This window comes from Sorex fumeus, unplaced genomic scaffold (genome assembly GCF_029834395.1).
Source record: "Sorex fumeus unplaced genomic scaffold, SorFum_2.1 ptg000010l, whole genome shotgun sequence".
NCBI lineage: Eukaryota > Metazoa > Chordata > Mammalia > Eulipotyphla > Soricidae > Sorex > Sorex fumeus.
Window position 1 is genome coordinate 29244560 of NW_026606067.1, and position 7556 is coordinate 29252115.

Sequence of the window (7556 nt, forward strand, 5' to 3'; positions counted from 1 at the left end):
ACAATAGAGGCAGCAGTTGTTTCTGAGAAAAAAAAATATTGTGTCCCCAAGTCATCAACGCCTCCACCCTGCAAAAAAAAAAGTTACCCTAAATGATGTTAACCTTAGACTCAGAGACCATTTTAATAAATGTTGACGTTAGACTCAGAGACCATTCTAATAAATGTGCTTGCACATTTAGTTTTATTCATTTTCTATAACATGGTCATACCACACTGAGTCCCTAACTGAAGAAATTATAATTGGGGAGGATGGTGTTCACATCTGCTTTCTCTCTTTTGAAGTGGGCTCTTTCTTTCTTCCCAGACATCAGGACAACCTGCCTTGACAAAAACAATGTCCTTCAACCATCTCTAAGTAGTTTCTTACTAGTCACATACTTTAGCATGAATAATGTTAAACAAACTGTTTCTTTCCCTTTTATTATAAATAATGGAATTTCACAAGATTTATTGTCCATTTAGATTCTTTTTCTTGCAACATAAGTTAACTTAAATCACAGTGGACTAAATTTACTTGACTTAAAATCATAGCACTGTAGCACTGTCCTCCTGTTGTTTATCTATTTGCTCGAGCAGGCACCAGTAATGTCTCACAACAAACTGTGAGACTTGTTACTGTTTTTGACATATAGAATATGTCACGGGTAGCTTGCCAGGTTTGCCATGCGGGGAAGATATTCTCAGTAGCTTGCCGGGCTCTCTGAGAGGAGGAGAGGAATCGAACCCAGGTTGGCCGCATGCAAGGCAAAAACCCTACCTGCTGTGTTATAGCTCCAGCCCAACTTAAAACCATAGGCTTAGCAATGTGTATCTTCTTTGAGAAATTTTCTGCTCTCCCATTTTTGTGGGGATAATTATTTCCTTATTAAGAGAGTTTACGGATATTGGATATTAACCCTTTGTGAGATGAGCACTGGGCAAATATTTTGTACAATGTACAATGACATTTAAAAGTAAAGGAAATAAATGATTTCTAACATTGAAAAATTGGGAAAATATTATTACTGTATACTCTGAATTGCATTTTTCTTTTCTCTACCATTGTTAAATTCTCTTTAATATTGACATTATTGTTTTTATATAAAGCAATAATGTAATTTATTTTATGTATTTTATTTCTATAATTTATGCTAATAGTAAATTTAAATTGTCAGAAGATAAAGATAATGCCACTTTGTCGTTAGAACTTAATGGTACACTGATACATTTTAACAGTATAAATTTCCTGTTAATAAAATCCAAATGGTTCCTCAAGCATTGCTAGGACCCTTTCCTGAGTGCAGAACCAAGAATAAACCCTGTGCATTGGCAGGTGTGGCCCAAAAAATAAAACAAAAAATTATAATACTTTTATAAAAATATTATAACATAAAAACTAATAAGCAAAATATCGTATTAAATGTAAATTATTATTGAACTTCAGACATGTTCCCTAATATTATTTTATATTAATGCACTGTCCTCCCTTTGTTCATCGATTTGCTCGAGCAGGCCCAGTAACATCTCCTTTGTGAAACTTGTTGTTACTATGTTTGGCATATCGAATACACCACGGGTAGCTTGCCAGGCTTTGCAGTGTGAGTGAGATACTCTCAGTAGCTTGCCGTGCTCTCCAAGAGGGGCGGAGGAATCAAACTCAGCTCTGTCGGGGCCAGCCGCACACAAGGCAAACACCCTACCGCTGTGCTATTGTTCCTAATTTTGATTTATTTAATGGTGTAAGCCTTTTCTTTTTGTTCAGTTATACACAACTATACCCAACATTTACTCTTGACTCTGGGCTTACCATAGTGGTGAAATGGATTGTGCCATACCTGCAATGTGCAAGGCCAGGAGCCTACTCATTTTATTTATCCTCAGGCAATTAATGGAATAACTTTGTACATAACAATGTTTTCTAATACAATGAATTTTCTAGTGAAATAGTTTCACACTGTTCAAAATACTTATATGCCACACACTCCAGCAAGCCACCATTATTATTCTGCTATATTCCAAAGATCTCTTTGCCTTGGCCCTTAATTATCTCTCAATATGATCCAGCAGTTCATTCATAAATACCTAGAGGACATAAAAAAAAGACTCACTGAAAGATAGTTGCCTGCCTATATTCATTGTACTTTTGAAATTTGATTTTAAAAAACCTAGATATGCTTATATATAGACAATATATATAAATATGCCAAATTATTCTTTCTCTAAATTTTATTATTTTAATTAAGTGATTCACAATTGGGCTTCAGACATACAATCTTTCATCACTGATCCCACCATCAGTATCAAATTCCCTCTGTTGGGGTTCTCAGGTTCTCTCCCCCAGCCTTCACACTGTCAATATTCAGAACTTTTTTCTGGCTCTAAACTCAGGATTCATTCCTGCTGGTGCTCATGGAAACCATACACCATGTGGGGGATCAAACAAGTGTCATTACCATGAAGAGCATAACTTAATCTCCTATACTATCCTTTGACTCAGAACTTCGTATCTTTTAATGTGTACATTATAAATATTAATTTATGAAAACAGCTATTGTAAATCTATGCATTTTGATTAACTTTACCAATGTTTTCAATCTCATTCCAATTTTGGCATTTAATAATCTATTTTGTAATTGTATGTGTGAATTTTTTAAGATTATGTGTATAATCAAGTTATCTCAGTGTTTTTAATTTTCCTGGATGAACTTAACTTAATATCATTTAGAACATCCTATATGTGTAAATTCTTCTTGGGATGGATATTTCCTAAACGTTATACTCTCTTGTCTCAAGCTTCATATATATATATATATATATATATATATATATATATGTATATATATATATATTTATTTATTTTGCTTTTTGGTTCACACCTGGTGATGCACAGGGGTTACTCCAGGCTCTGCACCCAGGAATCACCCCTGGCAGGGAACCACACGGGATACTGGGAATTGAACCTGGGTCGGCTGCATGCAAGGCAAACTCCCTACCCGCTATGTTATTGCTCCAGACCCTCAGGCTTCATATTTTAATGCATCATTTGTCATCTTTATATAATCTTCAATACATACAATAGCTTTATTCACTTTAAATATTTTGTGCTTATTTTATAAGTAATAGATCCATTATCCATTATGACACAACTATTATTCACTATTCGAGTGAATAATTTTTTCAGGTATTTCCTTATTACCAGTACAATTTCCTTTATTTTTAAAAAGTTCCTATAACATTTAATATTTCTTGCAAAGTAAGAAATATTATCTGCAAGGTTAGTGAGGTAATCTACACTTTTAATTTATTGATTTATCTGTCAAATGCTCAACCTCCGCTTATATTTGGAAGGTTTAACTTTTCACATGTATAAAATCTTGACACAAAGAATTTCGTTTTCCTGTTTACTTTTATTTGTTCTTTCTTCAATATATTACTCCTTTGTAGACTCTAAACTTTCCGTGAAAGAACAACTAATAGTTTTAATTGACTTGTGTGCAGCCAGCCCAGCTAAGCCAGGTTCGATTCCTCTGCCTCTCTCATAGAGCCTGGCTACCGAGAGTATCTTGCCCACACGTCAAAGCCTGGCAAGCTACCTGTGACGTATTCAATATGCCAAACACAGTAACAATGATGGATGGAAATCTAAAGTAAAGAAAGGAAATAATAAAAGCAGAAAATCAAGAAAATAGAAAATAAAAAAGCAATAGTTGTGGTTTCTTAAAATAATAAACAAGATTAAAAAAAATTAGCTTGAATCACATAGAATATAAGAGAAAACTCTAGTAAACCAAATCAGAAATTTAAAAAAATATATGTTACAATAGATGCCAGGAAAAAAAAAGGAAACATCAAGATCATTAAATATTTGCACAATGATCTTGATGATCCCGTTTTTCTGTGGCATCTATTGTAACATATATTTTTTTTAATTTCTGATTTGGTTTACTAGAGTTTTCTCTTACATTCTATGTGATCACATACAAAGGAGCACCCCTTAGATTTACAGCACAGTTATCAGAGGAAACTCTCCAAGGCCAAAGGCAATGGTGGGATATAGTGAAAAAACTCAATGAAATGAATACGTCAGCAGAATACTTTATCCAGCTAAACTCTCACTGAAATTTGATGGAACGATACAAGATTTTATAGATAAACAACAGCTCGGGAACTTCATAGACTCAAAGCCAAACCTAAAAGAAGCACTAAAATTAATCCTGTAATTCAAGAAAGAAAACACCCATAAGCACAACAAACACTTACAGAAAGATGGTACAAAACCCCGTGACAATAAATTCTCTCAATGTCTATGCCTAAATATACCAATCAAGAGACACAGAATGGCAAAATGAATCCAGAAACTGAACCAAAATTCTGCTGCCTACAAGAAACTCATCTGAACAGCCAGAGCAAACACAGACTCAAACTTAAAGGATGGAAAACAATCCTGCAAGCAAACAACTCCCTCATAAAATCTGGGTGGCCATACTAGTATCTGACAAGATATATTTCAGGTTGAAAAAAATTAGAAAGTACAGTGAAGGCCATTTCCTATTTATCAAGGGATATCTACAACAGGAAAAAATCACACTCTTAAATGTATATGCAACCAATGAGGGACCAGCTAAATAGTTAAAACAACTGCTAGTATATATTAAGGAGGAAATTTCTAGCAATAAAATTGTAGTCATAGGCTTCAACATCACTTTATCACCTCTGGATATATCAACAAGAACAAAACTTAGCAAGGAAATACTGGATTTGAAGGAAAAAATAGAAGAGAGAGGGCTAACAGAACCATACAGGGCTATACACCCCAAAGAGAAAGAACAACATTCTTTTCGGGGCACATGAACATTTTCTAAAATAGACCATGTGCTGGGTCACAAATCATACCTCAATAGAATCAAGAGTTATAGCACAGCGGTAGGGCTTTTGCCTTGCATGAAGCCGGCCCGGCGAGCCAGGTTCAATTCCTCGCCCCTCTCGGAGAGCCTGGAAAGCTACTGAGAGTATCTCTCCCGCACAGCAAAGCCTGGCAAGCTACCTGTGAGGTATTCAATATGCCAAACACAGTAACAAGTCTCATGATGGAGACAGACAATATTAGGCCCGCTAGAGCAAATCAATGAACAATACGAGGACAGTGCTACAGTGCTACAGAAATTGTATCAACTATCTTTTCAGAAAACTATGTGCTGAAGATAGAAACAAATCACACACAGACATGGAGAACCAAATCAAACACCTGGAAATTAAACAACTCAATGTTGAATAATGACTGGGTCAGGAAGGAAGACAAGGAAGAAATCAAAAGATACCTGGAAACAAATGAGAATGAAGACACAAGCTACCAGAACATATGGGGCACAGCTAAAGACTTGTTAAGAGGAAAATTTATAACTTTGCAAGCATTCCTCGGGAAAGAAAAAAGGGCCTACATAAATAATTTGATTTCACAGCTCAAGATCTTAGAAAAACACCAACAAAAGGAACCCAAATCCGGCCGAAGGAAAGAAATGATAAAACTTAGAGCAGAAATTAATGACATGGAAACCCAAAAAAACAATCTGAAAGGTCAATGAAACCAAGAGCTGGTTCTCTGAGAAAATAAACAATATTGATAAACCACTAGCAAGACTCACAGAGAAAAAAAGAGAGAGAAAATCCTAATAAATGAAATCAGAAATGAAAAAGGAGACATCAAAAGAGAAACTAATGAAATTCAAAAGGTCATCAGAGACTACTTTGAGAGTCTGTATGCTACGAAAGAAGAGAACCTAGAGAAATGGATAAATTCCTGGATTTCAATAAACTCTCAAGACTGAAACAAGAAGACTTGGAATGCCTGAATAGACCCATTAATATCAAGGGAATTGAAACTGTAATAAAAAATCTTCCCCAAAACAAAAGCCCAGGCCCGGATGTATTCACTAGAGAATACTTCCGAACATTTAAAAAAGACTTGTTTCCAGTTCTCCTCAAGCTTTTCCAGGAAGTTGAAAAAAACAGGAATTCTCCCAAAGAGTTTCTATGAGGCACATATCTCCCTAATATCAAAAGCAAACAAAGACACCCCTAATAAAGAAAACTACAGCCCAATATTTCTGATGAACACAATGCGAAGATCCTCACCAAAATATAGGCAAATAGAATCCAACAACTTATCAAGAAGATCATACCATGATGAAGAGGGATTCTTCGTCATGATTAACATTACGATTAACACTCGTAAATCAATAAACATACTCCATTATATCAACAAAAGTAAAGATTAAAAACATATGATCAAGTCAATAGATGCAGAGAAAGAATTTGACAAGATCCAACACCCGTTAATGATGAAAAAATCTCACCAAAATGGGCTTAGAAGGAAAATTCCTCAAGATAGTCAAAGCCATTTATGACAAATCTATGGCAAGCATTATTCTCATTGGGGAAAAACTAAGGGCCTTCCCTCTAAGATCAGGGACAAGACAAAAATGCCCACTCTCAATACTTCTGTTCAATATATTATGGAAGTACTTGCAATAATGGTTAGGCAAGCAAAAGATATTAATGGCATCAAGATAGGAAAGGAAGAAATCAAGCTCTCACTATTTACAGATAATATGATACTATATCTAGAGAATCCTAAAACCTCTACCATGAAACTCCTAGAAACAATAGACTTATTCACAGGCTATAAAATTAATAGCCAAAAATCCATGGCCTTTCTATACGCAAATAATGAGACAGAGGAAAGAGACATTCAAAAGGCAATCCCGTTCACAATCGTGCCCCCAAAAATCAAATACCTCAGAATCAGCCTAACTAAGCAGGTAAAGGACCTGTACAAAGAAAACTATAAAATGATGCTTCATGAAATAAAAGAGGATATGAGGAAATTGAAATATATCCCCTGCTCATGGATAGGAAAAATTTACATCGTCAAAATGGCAGTACTCCCCAAGGCACTATAGAGATTCAATGCTATCTCTATAAGGGTACCCATTAAATTCTTCAAATAAATGGCTCACGCACTCCTGAAATTCATATGGAACAACAAATGCTCACAAATAGCTAAAGAGTTCTTGAGAAAAAGATGATGAGAGGCATCACCTTCCCCAACCTCAAATTCTACTACAAAGCGACAACAATTAAAACAGCATGGCACTGGAACAAAGGCAGAACCACAGAACAGGGTGGAAAATCCCTACACACACCCAAATATATGAACATCTAATCTTTGGTAAGGGAGTAAGAAAGGAAAAGAAAAGCCTCTTTGACAAATGGTACTGGCATAACTGGACAACCACATGAAAAAAATTGGCTTAGATCTTGACCTAACACCATTTACAAAAGTCAGATCAAAATGGATTAAAGATCTCAACATCAGACCAGAATCCATAATGTACATTGAAGGCAATGTCAGCAAAATCCTCCATGATATTGAGGCTAATTGTGTCTTCAAAAATACATGCCACTGACCAACCAGGTGAAAACAGAGATAAACAAGTGGGACTATATTAAACTAAGAAGCTTCTGCACCACAAAAGATACAGTGACCAAAATACAAAGACAATCTATAGAATGGGA